Source organism: Astyanax mexicanus, unplaced genomic scaffold, assembly GCF_023375975.1.
Source record: "Astyanax mexicanus isolate ESR-SI-001 unplaced genomic scaffold, AstMex3_surface scaffold_46, whole genome shotgun sequence".
Taxonomy (NCBI): Eukaryota; Metazoa; Chordata; class Actinopteri; order Characiformes; family Acestrorhamphidae; genus Astyanax; species Astyanax mexicanus.
This window is the reverse complement of record NW_026040056.1, coordinates 172,283-193,087: the sequence shown is the minus strand read 5'-3', so window position 1 is coordinate 193,087 and position 20,805 is coordinate 172,283. Positions and strand designations below refer to the sequence as shown.

Below are 20,805 nucleotides of genomic sequence, written 5' to 3'. Positions count from 1 at the left end.
GTTTCGTGCCATAGAAATCAACGTAGGCCAAACTCCTTCCCCCAACAACCTAGAAGTCTGAAATTTAAATATTTTGTCCGAATGGCACTTCCGGTGTTGTTTATAAAGTTTCCTCTGGCTGAAGTCAATGTAGGCCAAACTCCTTCCCCCGACAACCTAGAGGTCTGAAATTGAAATATGGTGTCTGAATGGCATTTTTGGTGTTGCTTGTAAAGTTTCGTGTTACTGAAGTCAACGTAGGCCAAACTCCTTCTCCCGACATCCCAGAGGTATGAAATTGAAATATGTTGTCTGAATGCCACTTCTGATGTTGTTTGTAAAGTTTCGTGCCATAGAAATCAACGTAGGCCAAACTCCTTCCCCCGACAACCCAGAGGTCTGAAATTGTCATATGTTGTCTGGATAGCACATTTGAGGTTGCCTGTAAAGTTTCGTGCCATAGAAATCAACGTAGGCCAAACTCCTTCCCCCAACAACCTAGAGGTCTGAAATTTAAATATTTTGTCCGAATGGCACTTCCGGTGTTGTTTATAAAGTTTCCTGTGGCTGAAGTCAACGTAGGCCAAACTCCTTCCCCCGACAACCTAGAGGTCTGAAATTTAAATATGTTGTCTGAATGGCACTTCTGGTGTTGTTTGTAAAGTTTCGTGTTACTGAAGTCAACGTAGGCCAAACTCCTTCCCCCGACAACTCAGAGGTCTGAAATTGAAATATGTTGTCCGGATAGCACATTTGAGGTTGCCTGTAAAGTTTCGTGCCACAGAAGTCAACGTAGGCCAAACTCCTTCCCCTGACAATGCAGAGGTCTGAAATTGTAATATGTTGTACGAATAGCACTTCTGGTGTTGTTTGTAAAGTTTCGTGTTACTGAAGTCAACGTAGGCCAAACTCCTTCCCCCGACAACCTAGAGGTCTGAAATTTAAATATTTTATCCGAATGGCACTTCTGGTGTTGTTTACAAAGTTTCGTGTTACTCAAGTCAAGTCAAGTAGTTTTATTGTCAATGCTGCATATGTACAGGACATACATAGAATTGAAATTACGTTACTCTCCTTCCCAATTTTACAGCAAGTACAGATAATGGATAATAAAGAAAAATAAAGAAAAAGGGGAGACACTATGTGTACAATACAGCAGCAGGGACACAGACATACATGAGACAGAACAAGGTGCAGTAGTGGTGGGGGTGAAATAGATATATAAATAGAAATAAAAAGAAATAAATATATAATCTAAATCTAAATGAGTGGGAGACACTATATGTACAATACAACAAAAACACAATAGACATTTGTGAGACAGAAGATAATAGTGCAATATTAATGGTGATTAAGATCAAGTGACAATATAAATAGAACCCGTATAACAGTAGTGCAATGTTGTATCTAGCTTAAGACTGGTAAAGTTCTTAAAGTTCCCAGTTCTTGGGGAATTAAAGTGTGTATGACAGTGCAGCGTAACAGTAGTGCAGGTATTGGGTGTGTAGTGCAGGTCCTTTTACAAAAGTTACAGTACTGTGTGTGTTCTAGTGCAGAGTTTCAGTACTGTGTTGGTGGGAGGATGTGGGGTCAGGATGATGAGTGTGTGTGCTGTGGGCAGGATTGGGATGGGGGGTAGTGCGGGAAGAGAGTTCAGCATCCTCACAGCCTGATGGATGGGGCTGTCTCGCAGTCTGCTGGTCCTAGACACGAGACTCCGCAGTCTTCTCCCTGATGGCAGCAGGCTGAAGAAGCTGTGTAGTGGGTGGGAGGGATCTCCAGCCAGACGGAGGGCTTTCCGCGTGAGGCGGGAGCTGTACAGGTCCTGAAGGGAGGGGAGAGAGGTGCCAACGATCTTCTCAGCTGCTCTCACGATGCGCTGGAGGGTCCTGCGGCAGGATGCTGTGCAGGCCCCGTACCACACGGTGAAACAGCTGGTCAGGATGCTTTCGATGGCCCCTCTGTAGAAAGTGGTCATGATGGGGGTGGGGGCTCCAGCTCTTCTCAGCTTGCGGAGAAAGTAGAGACGCTGGTTTGCCTTCCTGGCCAGTGATGCTGAGTTGGTGCTCCAGGAGAGGTCCTCTGTGACGTGCACACCCAGGAACTTGGTGCTGCTCACCCTCTCCACAGCAGTTCCGTTGATGGACAGAGGAGTGTGCAGTGTGTGAGTTCTCCTGAAGTCCACAACAATCTCCTTAGTCTTCTCTGTGTTCAGAGAGAGATTGTTGTGTTTGCACCAGGAGGCCAGGCGGCTCACCTCGCTCCTGTAGTGTGACTCATCGTTGTTGCTGATGAGACCCACCACCGTCGTGTCATCCGCAAACTTGACAAAGAGGTTGGAGGTGTGTTCTGGTGTGCAGTCGTGGGTCAGCAGAGTGAACAGGAGGGGGCTCAGTACACATCCTTGGGGAGCCCCTGTGTTCAGTGTGGTGATGCTGGATGTGTTGCTGCCAACCCGCACTGCCTGTGGTCTACCAGTCAGGAAGTCCAACAGCCAGTTGCACAGGGAAGTGCTCAGCCCCAGACTGTCCAGTTTGTGTATGAGCTGTTGGGGGATGATTGTGTTGAATGCTGAACTGAAGTCAACAAACAGCATTCTGACGTAGGTGTCTTTCTTGTCCAGGTGTGTGAGGGCTGAGTGGAGAACAGTGGAGATGGCATCATCGGTCGAGCGATTTGACCGATATGCAAACTGGTAGGGGTCCAGGGAGGAGGGGAGTGAAGACTTGATATGGTGCATGACTAGTCGTTCGAAGCACTTCATGAGGATGGGGGTGAGTGCAACCGGACGATAGTCGTTGAGACAGGATGGCGATGCCTTCTTAGGGACAGGGATGATGGTGGTGGCTTTGAAGCATGTGGGAACCACCGCCTGACTCAGAGAGGTGTTGTAGATGTCCGTATAAACCTCTGCGAGTTCCCAGGCACAGTCCTTCAGCACACGACCAGGAATGTTGTCAGGACCAGGAGATTTTCGAGCATTGATCCTGCTGAATGCTCTCCTCACACTGTCTTGGGAGAGCGTTAGCACCTGGTCACCAGGAGGAGGGATGGATTTCTGGGCGGGTGTGTTGTTGAGTGGCTCGAACCTTGCGAAGAATCCATTCAGGTCGTTCAGCAGAGATGTGTCGCTGTTGCAGGTCTGTGGATGGGGTTTGTAGCCTGTGATAGACTGAATCCCTTGCCACAGGTTCCGTGTGTCTCTGCTGTCGCTGAAGCGTTGGGATATCTTCTTGGAGTACTGCCTCTTAGCTTTCCTGATGCCGCGGGACAGGTTGGCCCTGGCTGTCCTCAGGCCTGCCTGGTCTCCAGCTGTGAAGGCTGCATTTCTAGCCTTCAGGAGCTTGTGGACCTCTCCTGTCAGCCATGGCTTCTGATTAGCCCGAACAGTGATGGTCTTGAGGTCGGTTACATCATCAATGCACTTGGTGATGTAGGCAGAGACAGTTCCTGTGTACTCCTGAATGTCCGTGGAGTTGTTGTGGGTGGCAGCCTCTCTAAACATGTTCCAGTCTGTTGTGCTGAAACAGTCCTGAAGTGCCTCTGAGGAACCCTCTGGCCACACTCGTACCTGCTTCAGAACTGGTTTGGAGACTTTAACCAGTGGTCTGTAAGCTGGCATTAGCATAATGGTGAGGTGGTCAGACGCTCCGAGGTGGGGGAGGGGGGAGGCTCTGTAAGCCCCTCTTTTTGTAGTAAAGACCTGGTCCAAAGTGTTGTTTCCCCTGGTTGGAAAGTCTATGTGTTTAAAAAGTCCAGAAAACACACTCTTTGGGTCTGCATGGTTGAAATCTCCAGCCAGAATGAGAAAAGCATCTGGGTGTGCTGTCTGCTGCTCACTGATGAACTGGTACAGTTCATTCAGTGCTTCACTCCTCACGCTGTTGTTGGAGGTCGGAGGGATGTAAACAGCAGCGATCAGCACGGCGGAGAAATCTCTCGGTAGATAGAACGGACGGCATTTGATAATCATCAGTTCCACTACCGGTGAGCAGTGTTTACAGACCACAACAACGTTCCGACACCAAGCATCGCTGATGTAAACACAGAGTCCGCCGCCGCGGCTCTTACCTCCGTCAGCTAGCGCGCGGTCTGCCCGATAGCATGTTAGCCTCTCCAGCTGAACGGCATGGTCCGGGACACTGTTGTTGAGCCAAGTTTCCGTGAAAATATAAACACAACAGTCTCTCACGGTCTTCTGAGTTGACTGAAGTAAGCGGATGTAGTCCAGTTTATTGTCCAACGATCTTACATTCGCCAAAAGCATGGTGGGGATAGCTGGCTTGTGTGGGCTAGCTGCTAGCCTCGCTCGGATACCTCCCCGCTTACCGCGCTTCTGCCGTCTCTCCCGCCGCCTGTGGCGCTTCCATTGTGGGCGAGCTGCAGCGGTGGGGGTCGGTGGGGGTGCGGGTGTCCGGAGCACGCCGCAGGCTCGCAGCTCTTCTCGGAGATCGCGGTTTAAATCCAAAAGTGAGTTTCTACCGGCTTCCAGCAGAAACTCACGGCTGTAGGTGCGTTTCAGGACGTGAACGCATGACAAAGACGTACAAAAACAGGACAAAAAACACGAAAGCGCTGTATCCTCGGGAGAGCGAGAAGCCGCAGCGTGTGCACGCGCCGCCATCTTAGTTTCTGAGTGTCAACGTAGGCCAAACTCCATCCCCCGACAATCCACAGGTCTGAAATTGTAATATGTTGTCCGAATAGCACTTCTGGTGTTGTTTATAAAGTTTCGTGCAACAGAAGTCAACATAGGCCAAACTCCTTCCCCCGACAACCTAGAGGTCTGAAATTTAAATATGTTGTCTTCAAGGATTCAAGGAATCAAGGAGATTTTATTGTCATTCGCATCTTATGTGGTACATGAGGTGGAACGAAATTGTGATCTCACGATCCAGTTTACACCCAGGAGCTGTTATTAAATAGATATATAGATAAAAGTACAATAAAGGAATACAATAAAAATAGAATATACAAAATAGTTAAAGATAAATACCCCAAATGAAATAAATAGAAAGAGTAGACAGGTTGTAACAACAAGTCCAGAGTGCAAATGTGCTATAGCAGCATGAAATGAATTAGAGCAGTAGAAAATAAAGTGTCTCAGTGCAAGTAAAGTGACCGTGTTTGTACAGTAATTGTCCTTGGTGTCAGTGCAGTGTGTTGTTAAGTGGAGTTTAAGAGTCTTACAGCTTCCGGAATGAAGCTGTTTCTGAGTCTTGTTGTTTTGCACTTGATGCTCCGCAGCCTCCGTCCTGAGGGAAGCGGGACAAAAAGTGCGTGTGCTGGGTGGGTGGGATCCTTCCTGATGCAGGTGGCCCTCTTCCTGCATCTGGAGGTGTAGATGTCCATGGTGCTGGGGAAGCTGACTCCAACAATCCTCTGTGCAGCCTTCACCACCCTCTGCAGAGCTTTCCTGTCTGCAGCAGAGCAGCTTCCATGCCACACGTTGATGCTGGAGCACACGACGCTCTCCACCACACATCTGTAGAAGGAGGTGAGGACTGCGCTCCCGAGTCCAGCTCGTCTCAGCCTCCTGAGGAAGTAGAGCCGCTGATGTGCCTTCCTGACCAGAGTGGAGGTGTTGTTGCTCCAGGTGAGGTTGCTGCTCAGGTGCACCCCTAAGTACCTGTAGCTGTCGACCACTTCCACCGCAGATCCTCCAATGTGCAGGGGGAGGTGGGCATGCTGGCCTCTTCTGAAGTCCACAATCATCTCCTTCGTCTTCTTTACGTTGATGCAGAGGTTGTTCTCTCTGCACCAACCCTCCAGGTGTTCCACCTCCTGCCTGTAGCTGGACTCATCTCTGTTTGTGATGCATCCAACCACTGCTGTGTCGTCTGCAAACTTCACAATATGACAGCCTGGATGGAGAGGTGAGCAGTCATATGTGAGCAGTGTGAACAGGAGGGGGCTCAGCACACAGCCCTGAGGGGAGCCAGTGCTGAGGATTATAGTGGGGGAGGAGATGTTGTGAATTCTCACAGACTGCGGCCTGTTGGTCAGGAAGTCTAGGACCCAGTTGCACAGCGAAGAGCTCAGTCCTAGTGAGGAGAGTTTATTTATCAGGGTCTGTGGAATCATGGTGTTGAAAGCGGATGTGAAGTCCACAAAGAGCATACGGACGTAGGAATCCTTCTGCTCCAGGTGGGTGAGGGCAGTGTGGACCACGGAGGAGATGGCATCCTCTGTGGATCGGTTCTTCCTGTATGCATACTGGTGTGGATCCACAGTGACGTTGATGGTGGCTTTGATGTGGGTCTGAACCAGTCTTTCAAAGCACTTTGTGACTATCGGAGTGAGGGCCACTGGCCGGTAGTCATTCAGACCTGTCACTGCGGAGCTCTTGGGGACTGGGATGATGGTGGCGGTCTTCAGGCAAGTGGGGACAGCTGCCTGGATGAGGGACGCGTTGAAAATGTCGGCCAGGACGTCCGAGAGCTGGTCTGCGCAGTCTCTTAGCACCCGTCCGGGGATGTTGTCCGGGCCAGCAGCTTTTCGGGGGTTGATCCTTCTCAGCGTTCTCCTTACTTCTGCTGGTGTCACGCTGAGGGGCTCCTCTCCTGGTGAGTGTGGGAGTCTGGTGCTGGGGGGGGTGTCAGGATTCTCAAAGCGGGCGTAGAACTTGTTGAGAACCTCAGGCAGGGATGGGTCTTTGGAGCTTTGTGCAGCGTTGGATTTGTAGTCCGTGATGCACTTGATGCCCCTCCACATGCTCTGTGGATCCTGGGAGGAAAAGTGTCCCTGGATTTTCTGAGCATATGCAGCTTTTGCCCTCTTAACTCCAACAGTCAGCTCTCTTCTAGCCCTTCTGAGTTCGTCTGGGTCTCCAGACCTGAAGGCAGCATCCCTGGCTTTCAACAGAGAACGCACCTCTGCGTTCAGCCAGGGCTTCTGGTTGGGGTAGCAAGTCACAGTCTTGGTGGTGGTGACATCCTCAGTGCACTTGCTGATGTACCCAAGAACAGCAGATGTGTATTCCTCCAGATCCAGCTCCCCCTCACACTCAGCAGCATCCCTGAAGACCTGCCAGTCTGTGCAGCCGAAGCAGTCCTGCAGCACAGCGTCGCCGTCACTGGGCCACACAGTGATGGTCTTCTGTGTGGGTTTGGAGCGTCGCAGCGGGGGGTGGTATGCGGGGACCAGCATGATGGAGATGTGGTCTGAAAGCCCGAGGTGGGGGCGCGGGAATGCCCTGTAAGCGTCTTTCACGGAGGAATAAACGCTGTCTAACGTATTATTACCTCGCGTTGGGATGTTCACGTGTTGGTAAATTTCTGTCTGAGTGGTACTTCTGGTGTTGTTTGTAAAGTTTCGTGTTATTGAAGTCAACGTAGGCCAAACTCCTTACCCTGACAACCCAGAGGTCTGAAATCGAAATATGTTGTCTGGATAGCACATTTGAGGTTGCCTGTAAAGTTTCGTGCCATAGAAATCAACGTAGGCCAAACTCCTTCCCCTGACAACCTAGAGGTCTGAAATCGAAATATGTTGTCCGGATAGCACATTTGAGGTTGCCTGTAAAGTTTCGTGCCATAGAAATCAACGTAGGCCAAACTCCTCCCCCCGACAACCTAGAGGTCTGAAATTTAAATATGTTGTCTGAATGGCACTTCTGGTGTTGTTTACAAAGTTTCGTGTTACTGAAATCAACGTAGGCCAAACTCCTTCCCCCAACAACCCAAAGGTCTGAAATCGAAATATGTTGTTCGAATGGCACTTCTGGTGTTGTTTGTAAAGTTTCGTGTTACTGACGTCAACGTAGGCCAAACTCCTTCCCCCAACAACCCAGAGGTCTGAAATTGTAATATGTTGTCCGGATAGCACATTTGAGGTTGCCTGTAAAGTTTCGTGCCATAGAAGTCAACGTAGGCCAAACTCCTTCCCCCGACAACCTAGAGGTCTGAAATTTAAATATGTTGTCCGAATGGCACTTCTGGTGTTGTTTACAAAGTTTCGTGTTACTGAAATCAACGTAGGCCAAACTCCTTCCCCCGACAACCGAGAGGTCTGAAATTGTAATATGTTGTCCGGATAGCACATTTGAGGTTGCCTGTAAAATTGCGTTACACAGAAGTCAACGTAGGCCAAACTCCTTCTCCCGACAACCTAGAGGTCTGAAATTTAAATATGTTGTCTGAATGGCACTTCTGGTGTTTGTAAAGTTTCGTGTTACTGACGTCAACGTAGGCCAAACTCCTTCCCCCAACAACCCAAAGGTCTGAAATCGAAATATGTTGTCCGAATGGCACTTCTGGTGTTGTTTGTAAAGTTTCGTGTTACTGAAGTCAACATAGGCCAAACTCCTTCCCCCGACAACACAGAGGTCTGAAATTGTAATATGTTGTCCGGATAGCACATTTGAGGCTGCCTGTAAAGTTTCGTGCCATAGAAGTCAACGTAGGCCAAACTCCTTCCCCCGACAACCTAGAGGTCTGAAATTTAAATATGTTGTCTGAATGGCACTTCTGGTGTTTGTAAAGTTTCGTGTTACTGACGTCAACGTAGGCCAAACTCCTTTCCCCAACAACCCAAAGGTCTGAAATCGAAATATGTTGTTCGAATGGCACTTCTGGTGTTGTTTACAAATTTTCGTGTTACTGAAGTCAACGTAGGCCAAACTCCTTCCCCCGACAACCCAGAGGTCTGAAATTGTAATATGTTGTCCGAATAGCACATTTGAGGCTGCCTGTAAAGTTTCGTGCCATAGAAGTCAACGTAGGCCAAACTCCTTCCCCCGACAACCTAGAGGTCTGAAATTTAAATATTTTGTCCGAATGGCACTTCTGGTGTTGTTTGTAAAGTTTCGTGTTATTGAAGTCAACGTAGGCCAAACTCCTTCCCCTGACAACCTAGAGGTCTGAAATCGAGATATGTTGTCCGGATGGCACTTCCGGTGTTGTTTGTAAAGTTTCGTGTTACTGAAGTCAACGTAGGCCAAACTCCTTCCCCCGACAACCCAGAGGTCTGAAATTGTAATATTTTGTCCAGATAGCACATTTGAGGTTGCCTGTAAAGTTTCGTGCCTCAGAAGTCAATGTAGGCCAAACTCCTTCCCCTGACAACGCAGAGGTCTGAAATTGTAATATGTTGTCCGAATAGCACTTCTGGTGTTGTTTGTAAAGTTTCGTGTTACTGAAGTCAACGTAGGCCAAACTCCTTCCCCTGACAACTCAGAGGTCTGAAATTGGAATACGATGTCCAAATAGCACATCTGGCTTTCTCTGTAAAGTTTCGTGCCATTGAAGTGATCGTATGCCACACTCCTTCCCCCGACCACCAAGAGGTCTGAAATCACAGTATGTTGTCCAACTGGTACCTCTGGAGTTGCCAGCAGAGTTTTGTGCCACAGAAGTCAACGCGGGCCAAACTGCTTCCCCTGACTCCCAAGAGGTCTGAAATCACAGTATAGTGTCCAACTGTCACCTTTGGAGTTGCTATCAGAGTTTCGTGCCACAGACGTCAACGTAGGCCAAACTCCTTCTCCCAACCACCTAGAGGTCTGAAATCGAAATATGTTGTCCATATAGCACTTGTAGGATTGCCTGTAAAGTTTTGGTTCACAAAGGTCAACGTAGGCCAAACTCCTTCCCCCAACAACCCAGACATCTGAAATTGCACTATGTTGTCCATATAGCACCTCTAGGGTTGCCTGCAGAGTTTCGTGCCACAGAAGTTAACGTGGGCCAAACTCCTTCCTTCGAGCACCCAGAGGTCTGAAATCAAAATATGCTGTCCAACTGGACCCTCTGGGATTTCCATCAGAGAATCATGCCTTTATGATCGCCTGCAGAGTTTCATGCCACAGAAGTTAACGTAGGCCAAATGTCACCTCTGGGGTTGCCTCTAAATTAATTTTAGATTTAAGGATTGTGTGTCAGACACTATACTCTGCAGAATACTCTGCACTATACTCTATCCGGGAAGACCCGCGGTGGAGGCGTGTGTGTTTACATCAACACGGAATGGTGTAACAACGCTGTGACTGTCGCCAAACACTGCTCTCCGCTGGTGGAGTTCCTGATAGTCAAGTGCAGACCTTTTTATTTAGTACGGGAGTTCTCCGCCGTGCTAATAGCTGCTGTCTACATCCCACCCAGCGCTAGCATTGGTGCTAATGCTAAAGAGGCTCTGTGTGAACTCTATCGGACTATCAGCGATCTGCAGAACAAACACCCAGACGGACTGTTTATTATCGCCGGAGATTTCAACCACGCAAATCTCAAGTCAGTGCTCCCTAAATTCCATCAACATGTGGACTTTGCAACGAGAGGAGCGAGCGCGCTGGATCTTGTTTACACAAACATCCCCAGGGCGTACCGGGCGGAGCCCCGCCCCCACCTCGCTTTCTCGGACCACATGTGTGTTTGGCTGACTCCAACATACACACCACTCATCAGACGCTCCAGACCAGTTCAGAAGCAGGTGAAAACCTGGCCGGCAGGCTCCATCTCTGCCCTTCAGGACTGTTTTGAGTGCACTGCATGGGACATGTTTAGGGAGGCTGCTACTGAAGGCTATTCTGTTGATTTGGAGGAGTATGCAGCATCAGTCACTGGCTACATCAGCAAGTGTATTGATGATGTCACTGTCTCCAAGACCATCACTACATGCCCAAACCAGAAGCCTTGGATGACTGCTGAGGTACGTGCGCTGCTGAGGACCCGTGACTCCGCCTTCAGAGTGGGTGACAAGGTGGCCCTGAGGAAAGCGAGAGCCGACCTGTCAAGAGCCATCAGAGAGGCAAAGTGCGCACACGCCCAGAGAATCCACAGCCACTTCAAGGACACGGGTGACGCGCGGTGTATGTGGCAGGGCATCCAGGCAATCACCAACTACAGGACAATGCCACCGTCCTGTGAACGTGATGCCTCCCTCCCTGATGCCCTGAACAACTTTAATGCACGGTTTGAGGCACAAAACAACACGATGGCGAGAAAGACCATGCCCAAGCCGGACGAGCAGGTGTTGTGCCTGACTGCAGTGGATGTGAGGAACACTCTGCGCAGAGTCAACCCATGAAAAGCTCCAGACAACATCCCCGGCAGAGTGCTCAGGGAGTGCGCAGACCAGCTGACAGATGTTCTCACGGACATCTTCAACATCTCCCTGTGCAGCGCCACTGTCCCAACGTGCCTCAAGTCCACCACCATCGTTCCCGTGCCGAAGAAGTCCACAGTGTCCTGCCTCAATGACTACCGTCCCGTTGCACTTACACCCATCATCATGAAGTGCTTCGAGAGGCTAGTCATGAGAAACATCAAGACACGACTGCCCTCTTCACTGGACCCCCTGCAGTTTGCGTATCGTCCCAATCGCTCCACGGACGATGCCATCACCACCACCCTTCATCTCTCCCTCACCCACCTGGAGAAGAAGGACACTTACATCAGAATGCTGTTTATAGACTTCAGTTCAGCATTCAACACCATCATCCCACAGAACCTCATCAGGAAGCTAAGCTCGCTCGGCCTCAACACCCCCCTCTGCAACTGGATCCTGGACTTTCTGACGGGGAGACCCCAGTCAGTCCGGTTCGGGGGCAGCACCTCCAGCACCATCACACTGAACACTGGGGCCCCCCAGGGCAGTGTCCTGAGTCCTCTGATGTTCACCCTGCTGACTCATGACTGTGCTGCAAAACACAGTTCTAACAGCTTTATCAAGTTCGCCGATGATACAACCGTGCTGGGTCTCATCACCAAAGGCGACGAGTCAGCATACAGAGAGGAGGTGCAGCGGCTGACAGACTGGTGTACAGTCAACAACCTTCACCTGAATGTGGACAAGACAATGGAAATGGTTGTTGACTTCAGGAGAGCACAACACATCCACTCTCCACTCAACATCGACGGGTCCTCTGTGGAGATTGTTCCTTGGTGTCCACTTAGCAGATAACCTCACCTGGACCCTGAACACCAGCTCTACAGCCAAGAAAGCCCAGCAGCGTCTCTACTTCCTCCGGAAGCTGAGAAAGGCCCGTCTCCCTCCACCCATCCTCACACTTTTCTATAGAGGGACCATTGAGAGCATCCTGAGCAGCTGCATCACTGCCTGGTTTGGGACCTGCACCGTCTCTGACCGCAAGACCCTCCAGCGTATTGTGAGGACAGCTGAGAGGATCATCGGCGTCTCTCTCCCCTCCATCACGGACATTTACACCACCCGCAGCATCCGCAAAGCAACCAGCATTGTGAATGACCCCACCCATCCCTCACACAAACTGTTCTCCCTCCTGCCTTCGGGAAGAAGGTACCGCAGCATCCGGTCCAGCACGACCAGATTCTGCAACAGCTTCCACCCCCAAGCCATCAGACTCCTCAACTGCAGAGACTGAACTGATGTTTTTTCTGTTCATGCACACACACTCTTACCCCACTTACCCCAGAAAATGGAAAGCACTAAAAACCCTACTACCTCACTGGACTCTATTGCACACTGTGTAATAGAGGTAATTACTACCTCACTGGTCTTTTTTGCACACTGCATAATTTGCACACTGTCTTGTTATTTATTATACTTTGTCTGTATTGTGTTGTATTGTCTGTCTGCACTTTTGTACTGTTGCACTATTGTTCTGTCTACACTGTGTTTATGTGCACCATGGTCCCTGGAGGAACGTTGTTTCATTTCACTGTGTACTCTGTATATAGCTGAAATGACAATAAAAACCACTTTGACTTTGACTTGACCATTTTTTATGGGATTAACTGCTGGGGGAGTGGCATCACAGCAACAGAGAGGAAGAAATTGAGAGGAAGAAAAAGCTAATCAGGAAGGCAAGTTACGTAGGCCAAACTCTTTCCCCCGAGCATCCATAGGTCTGAAATCGCAGTATGTTGTCCACCTGGCATATGTGTGATCGCTTGCGAAGTTTCGTGCCACAGAAATCAATGTGGGTCAAGCTCCTTCCCCTGACAACCCAGATGTCTAAAATCGAAATATGTTGTCCAACTGACATCTTTGGGGTTGCCTGCAAAGTTTCGTACCTCAGAAGTTAACGTAGGTCAAACTCCTTCCTCTGAGTATCCATAGGTCTGATATCGCAATATGTTGTCCGACTGGCACCTTTTGGGTTGCCTGCAGAATTTCGTGCCATAGAAGTCAACCTAGGCCAAACTTCTTCCCCCGAGAATCCAGAGGTCAGACAGTGCAGGCCTGCCTTCTCCCTGTCGCACCTGTAGATTGTGTCACAGAAGCCAACTTAGGCAGACAGAGTTCTTCAAAGAGCACTTACTCTCCTAACATCCCTAACATTCTAACTACTTCTAACCTCATCTTTGCCTTTTTATGTCCTCTATTGCAAATGATAATGATCATTAGTTGTAAATTGATTTGGATAAAAGTGTCCACTAAATGCAGTAAAATAGTAAAACTAAAAGATTTTTTGTTCTGAAATCTCTGCAAATAGAATGTCAGATTCATATTTCAGCTTCCTATTAAATGGATAGAAGACAGAACCTTCCATTAGACTATGTTGGTCAACAACAGTGGTCAATCAGAGGCATTTGCATGTAGCTGATTTTACTTAGTGAAATTGCTTTTTACATTAGTTGAGGAGAAGCTGTAAAATAAATCAGTACACTGTGAGGATTATCAGATTTTATGATGTGGCATTTCCTTTATTCACGTTTCAAAACAGGGTATACAATAAAGTACATTAATGAACAACAGTAATATAAAGCACATTCATGAAGAACATTATATAATAAAGAGCTGTTGTAGCAGTGCAGAGGATCATACGCAGTAATAAGCAGGTGGTGCTAAAGTTACGGCTAAGCAGTGTATTGGTGTTCTGTTCTACTGCTGAGTACGATCACTCGACATGTTTCTGCGACTCGTAGACGCTCTTCAGGTAGTCGTTGGCCCAGTGGACCACCTGGTTTAGGGCATCCAGCATCAGGCTGTTCAGCACCGGGTCCAGCTTGTTCTCTTCATGGTAGTTCTGGACTGGGAAGATGCAGTTCATTGGAACGTTCAGCAAATTACTGCACACCTCCATCTGCGCACACACACACACACACACACACACAGAGATACACACACACACACAGATACACACACACACACACACTGTGTGTTATATCAGTTTTATAAGGGTCTATATCAGAATGTACAGTTTGCAGATCTACAGTCACTCACTTTCTCCTTGATCTTCTTGCTCGTGTAGATCTTACGGTGGACGAGAAAGCCCAACGCAGTGCAAATTGAAAAGCGCTGCAAAAGCACAAAACACATCCATCAAAATTACAACACAGGCGCAGCAGCTAGAAAAACGCGCTGCAACTAGAAAAACGCGCTGCAAATAGAAAAACGCGCTGCAAATAGAACCACAACACAACGGAAGTGAGTCACAACACAACGGAATTTTCCCGGGGGTCTTCAGTAACGTCTCGGACTTCACTATGTGTACAAAGGACAATAAGTGGCAAACAAGGCGTTTTGTGAAGCAGAACTTTTAATAATATGCACACAACCGTGGTAATCACAGGTAATAAACATAACTTACTTTTCAGAAGCTTGTTTGCCACTTATTGTCCTTTGTATACAGCTGGTACAGCATCTTTTAAGGTCCCCCGGGAAAATTCCGTTGTGTTGTGACTCACTTCCGTTGTGTTGTGGTTCTATTTGCAGCGCGTTTTTCTATTTGCAGCGCGTTTTTCTATTTGCTGCGCCTGTGTTGTAATTTTGATGGATGTGTTTTGTGCTTTTGCAGCCCTTTTCAATTTGCACTGCGCTGGGCTTTCTCGGCCACCGTAAGATCTTACTCAGATCCTCCTTCGTCGTGGGGCACGCTTTATCCACCTTCGTCATGAAAACCACCTGAGGGATTTCTGCAGAACACAGGGGAAATGAGTGTGTTACACTGGCGGTTCTGAGATGTCCAGCAGGCCAAGGTACTGTCACTATGATTTTGGGCCATGCTGTTTCTCCATCATCAGCCGGAGTCCGAGAGCTGATGAATTGATTACAGAGCTGAGTGTTTACAGAGCTGAGTGTTTACAGAGCTGAGTGTTTACAGAGCTGAGTGTTTACAGAGCTGAGTGTTTATAAAGCTGTAATGGGTTGGGAGCAGTAGCTCTCCAGCCCAGAAGGTTTTTAGAACCCAAGTGCAGAGCAGTAGATCTCAAAGCAGGTAAACCCAAGAAAAAGGAAAATAATAATAATAAAAATAAATATATATATATATATCTAAATATATCTCTCTCTCTCTCTCTCTCTCTCTCTCTCTCTCTCTATATATATATATATATATATATATATATATATATATATATATATATATATATATATAGGAGATATAATAATATTATATAATAATATTATGTATATATATTTACGTAAATAGGATATATAATAATATTATATAATAATATTATGTATATATATTTATTATTAAACCCCGCTCCACGCGGGGATCGAACCTGGGCTGTCACGGCCGCAGCCCAATGCTCTAACCACTGAACCAGCGAGCGGATTGGGACGCGGCCGCTTTATTCGCCCTTAGAGCCTCCGCCGAAAGGGGCGGAGCAATGAAAAACGGGCGGACAGGGAAAAACGGGTGGAAAACAAAACCTCACGCCCAGCGTGAGTGAAAGAGAAGGGGAGAATGTAAACAAGACTCGCCGCGGAAGCTAACGGCTACCTCTTATGGAGCGAGGTAAAAACAAAAGAGCTTCCAAACTAAACAAAGAAGTGAATTGGGGTGCTTTTGGATTAAACGCTGCTCCACCAGAGAGAAGAGGAACAGCGAGGGGAGAGAACAGGTGAGCACACCGCGCGCCTCGCAGCGGCTACCACACACACACACACACACAAACACAGAGACACAGGAGAGAGCACACAGCTCTATCTCCAGCAGACTCGAGAGAGAAGAAAGGGACAGAGGAAGATACTTTTGCGGGAGGAGTATGCCAGCGGTGCTGGATCATACTCTCTCCAAAGGGATAGCAGAAAGAGAAAAGAGCCGAGGCTCACTCGAAAAACGGGCATAGATTCGCTCTCACGAGCTTCAAAGATCCAGCGCCTAGTGGCTGGTTGGCGTTGCTAATAAGGTGTTGAAAGCAGGTGTTGATAATTAGCCAACTAACCCTCGGCGCTGGCCTGGCGCGCCCTCCGATGCCCTGGAGGACGCCCCAGTCGGCCACCAGCCCTTACAAAAGCAGAATGTTTACAGAGCTGAGTGTTTACAGAGCTGAGTGTTTATAAAGCAGAATGTTTACAGAGCTGAGTGTTTATAGAGCTGAGTGTTTATACAGCAGAATGTTTACAGAGCAGAATGTTTACAGAGCTGAGTGTTTATAGAGCAGTGTGTTTATAGAGCTAAGTGTTTATAGAGCTGAGTGTTTATAGATCAGTGTGTTTATAGATCAGTGTGTTTATAGATCAGTGTGTTTATAGATCAGTGTGTTTATAGAGCAGTGTGTTTACAGAGCTGAGTGTTTACAGAGCAGTGTGTTTATAGATCAGTGTGTTTACAGAGCTGAGTGTTTATAGAACAGTGTGTTTATAGAGCAGTGTGTTTATAGAGCAGTGTTTTTATAGAGCAGTGTGTTTACAGAGCTGAGTGTTTATAGAGCAGTGTGTTTATAGATCAGTGTGTTTATAGGTCAGTGTGTTTATAGAGCAGTGTGTTTATAGAGCAGTGTGTTTATAGCGCTGAGTGTTTATAGAGCAGTGTGTTTATAGAGCAGTGTGTTTACAGAGCTGAGTGTTTACAGAGCAGTGTGTTTATAGATCAGTGTGTTTACAGAGCTGAGTGTTTATAGAGCAGTGTGTTTATAGATCAGTGTGTTTATAGAGCAGTGTTTTTATAGAGCAGTGTGTTTACAGAGCTGAGTGTTTATAGAGCAGTGTGTTTATAGATCAGTGTGTTTATAGGTCAGTGTGTTTATAGAGCAGTGTGTTTGTAGAGCAGTGTGTTTACAGAGCTGAGTGTTTATAGCGCTGACTGTTTATAGAGCAGTGTGTTTATAGAGCAGTGTGTTTATAGTGCTGAGTGTTTATAGAGCAGAGTGTTTATAGATCAGTGTGTTTATAGGTCAGTGTGTTTATAGAGCAGTGTGTTTATAGAGCAGTGTGTTTATAGAGCAGTGCTTTTATAGATCAGTGTGTTTATAGAGCAGTGTGTTTAAAGATCAGTGTGTTTATAGAGCAGTGTGTTTACAGAGCTGAGTGTTTATAGAGCAGTGTGTTTATAGATCAGTGTGTTTATAGGTCAGTGTGTTTATAGAGCAGTGTGTTTATAGAGCAGTGTGTTTATAGAGCAGTGTGTTTACAGAGCTGAGTGTTTATAGATCAGTGTGTTTATAGAGCAGTGTGTTTACAGAGCAGTGTGTTTATAGCGCTGAGTGTTTATAGAGCAGTGTGTTTATAGAGCTGAGTGTTTACAGAGCTGAGTGTGTCTAGAGCAGTGTATTTATAGGTCAATGTGTTTACAGAGCAGTGTGTTTATAGAGCAGTGTGTTTATAGAGCAGTGTGTTTATAGATCAGTGTGTTTATAGATAAGTGTGTTTATAGAGCAGTGTGTTTCTAGATCAGTGTGTTTATAGAGCAGTGTGTTTATAGAGCAGTGTGTTTATAGATCAGTGTGTTTATAGAGCAGTGTGTTTATAGCGCTGAGTGTTTATAGAGCAGTGTGTTTATAGATCAGTGTGTTTATAGAGAAGTGTGTTTATAGAGCAGTGTGTTTATAGCGCTGAGTGTTTATAGAGCAGTGTGTTTATAGAGCAGTGTGTTTATAGCGCTGAGTGTTTATAGAGCAGTGTGTTTATAGAGCAGTGTGTTTATAGCGGTGAGTGTTTATAAAGCAGTGTGTTTATAGAGCAGTGTTTATAGATCAGTGTGTTTATAGAGCAGTGTGTTTATAGCGCTGAGTGTTTATAGAGCAGTGTGTTTATAGATCATTGTGTTTATAGAGCAGTGTGTTTATAGAGCAGTGTGTTTATAGCGCTGAGTGTTTATAGAGCAGTGTGTTTATAGAGCAGTGTGTTTATAGCGCTGAGTGTTTATAGAGCAGTGTGTTTATAGATCATTGTGTTTATAGAGCAGTGTGTTTATAGAGCAGTGTGTTTATAGCGCTGAGTGTTTATAGAGCAGTGTGTTTATAGATCAGTGTGTTTATAGAGCAGTGTTTTTATAGATCAGTGTGTTTATAGATCAGTGTTTTTATAGATCAGTGTGTTTATAGAGCAGTGTGTTTATAGAGCAGTGTTTTTATAGAGCAGTGAGTTTACAGAGCAGTGTGTTTATAGCGCTGAGTGTTTATAGAGCAGTGTGTTTATAGATCAGTGTGTTTATAGAGAAGTGTGTTTATAGAGCAGTGTGTTTATAGCGCTGAGTGTTTATAGAGCAGTGTGTTTATAGAGCAGTGTGTTTATAGCGCTGAGTGTTTATAGAGCAGTGTGTTTATAGAGCAGTGTGTTTATAGCGGTGAGTGTTTATAAAGCAGTGTGTTTATAGAGCAGTGTTTATAGATCAGTGTGTTTATAGAGCAGTGTGTTTATAGCGCTGAGTGTTTATAGAGCAGTGTGTTTATAGAGCAGTGTGTTTATAGATCATTGTGTTTATAGAGCAGTGTGTTTATAGCGCTGAGTGTTTATAGAGCAGTGTGTTTATAGAGCAGTGTGTTTATAGCGCTGAGTGTTTATAGAGCAGTGTGTTTATAGATCATTGTGTTTATAGAGCAGTGTGTTTATAGAGCAGTGTGTTTATAGCTCTGAGTGTTTATAGAGCAGTGTGTTTATAGATCAGTGTGTTTATAGAGCAGTGTTTTTATAGATCAGTGTGTTTATAGATCAGTGTTTTTATAGATCAGTGTGTTTATAGAGCAGTGTGTTTATAGAGCAGTGTTTTTATAGAGCAGTGAGTTTACAGAGCTGAGTGTTTATAGAGCAGTGTGTTTATAGATCAGTGTGTTTATAGGTCAGTGTGTTTATAGAGCAGTGTGTTTAAAGAGCAGTGTGTTTACAGAGCTGAGTGTTTATAGCGCTGAGTGTTTATAGAGCAGTGTGTTTATAGAGCAGTGTGTTTACAGAGCTGAGTGTTTATAGCGCTGACTGTTTATAGAGCAGTGTGTTTATAGAGCAGTGTGTTTATAGTGCTGAGTGTTTATAGAGCAGTGTGTTTATAGATCAGTGTGTTTATAGGTCAGTGTGTTTATAGAGCAGTGTGTTTATAGAGCAGTGTGTTTATAGAGCAGTGCTTTTATAGATCAGTGTGTTTATAGAGCAGTGTGTTTAAAGATCAATGTGTTTATAGAGCAGTGTGTTTACAGAGCTGAGTGTTTACAGAGCTGAGTGTTTATAGAGCAGTGTGTTTATAGATCAGTGTGTTTATAGGTCAGTGTGTTTATAGAGCAGTGTGTTTATAGAGCAGTGTGTTTACAGAGCTGAGTGTTTATAGATCAGTGTGTTTATAGAGCAGTGTGTTTACAGAGCAGTGTGTTTATAGCGCTGAGTGTTTATAGAGCAGTGTGTTTATAGAGCTGAGTGTTTACAGAGCTGAGTGTGTCTAGAGCAGTGTATTTATAGGTCAATGTGTTTATAGAGCAGTGTGTTTATAGAGCAGTGTGTTTCTAGATCAGTGTGTTTATAGAGCAGTGTGTTTATAGAGCAGTGTGTTTATAGATCAGTGTGTTTATAGAGCAGTGTGTTTATAGCGCTGAGTGTTTATAGAGCAGTGTGTTTATAGATCAGTGTGTTTATAGAGAAGTGTGTTTATAGAGCAGTGTGTTTATAGCGCTGAGTGTTTATAGAGCAGTGTGTTTATAGAGCAGTGTGTTTATAGCGGTGAGTGTTTATAAAGCAGTGTGTTTATAGAGCAGTGTTTTTATAGATCAGTGTGTTTATAGATCAGTGTTTTTATAGATCAGTGTGTTTACAGAGCAGTGTGTTTATAGAGCAGTGTGTTTACAGAGCTGAGTGTTTATAGCGCTGAGTGTTTATAGAGCAGTGTGTTTATAGAGCAGTGTGTTTATAGAGCAGTGTGTTTATAGAGCAGTGTGTTTACAGAGCTGAGTGTTTATAGCGCTGACTGTTTATAGAGCAGTTTGTTTATAGAGCAGTGTGTTTATAGTGCTGAGTGTTTATAGATCAGTGTGTTTATAGGTCAGTGTGTTTATAGAGCAGTGTGTTTATAGAGCAGTGTGTTTATAGAGCAGTGTGTTTACAGAGCTGAGTGTTTATAGATCAGTGTGTTTATAGAGCAGTGTGTTTACAGAGCAGTGTGTTTATAGCGCTGAGTGTTTATAGAGCAGTGTGTTTATAGAGCAGTGTGTTTATAGCGGTGAGTGTTTATAAAGCAGTGTGTTTATAGAGCAGTGTGTTTACAGAGCTGAGTGTTTATAGATCAGTGTGTTTATAGAGCAGTGTATTTATAGGTCAGTGTGTTTATAGAGCAGTGTGTTTATAGAGCAGTGTGTTTATAGAGCAGTGTGTTTACAGAGCTAGGTGTTTATAGATCAGTGTGTTTATAGAGCAGTGTGTTTATAGATCAGTGTGTTTATAGAGCAGTGTGTTTCTAGATCAGTGTGTTTCTAGATCAGTGTGTTTCTAGATCAGTGTGTTTATAGAGCAGTGTGTTTCTAGATCAGTGTGTTTATAGAGCAGTGTGTTTATAGCGCTGAGTGTTTATAGAGCAGTGTGTTTATAGAGCAGTGTGTTTATAGAGCAGTGTGTTTACAGAGCTGAGTGTTTACAGAGCAGTGTGTTTATAGATCAGTGTGTTTACAGAGCTGAGTGTTTATAGAGCAGTGTGTTTATAGATCAGTGTGTTTATAGAGCAGTGTTTTTATAGAGCAGTGTGTTTACAGAGCAGTGTGTTTA

At 45.9% G+C, this 20,805-nt stretch overlaps 1 pseudogene; it reads right to left on the bottom strand.

Annotated features, from left to right (window-relative positions):
* Nucleotides 1-13,586: 13,586 nt before the first annotated feature.
* LOC125795253 (interferon-induced protein 44-like) overlaps nucleotides 13,587-20,805 on the bottom strand; it is a 32,085-nt pseudogene continuing 24,866 nt past the window's right edge.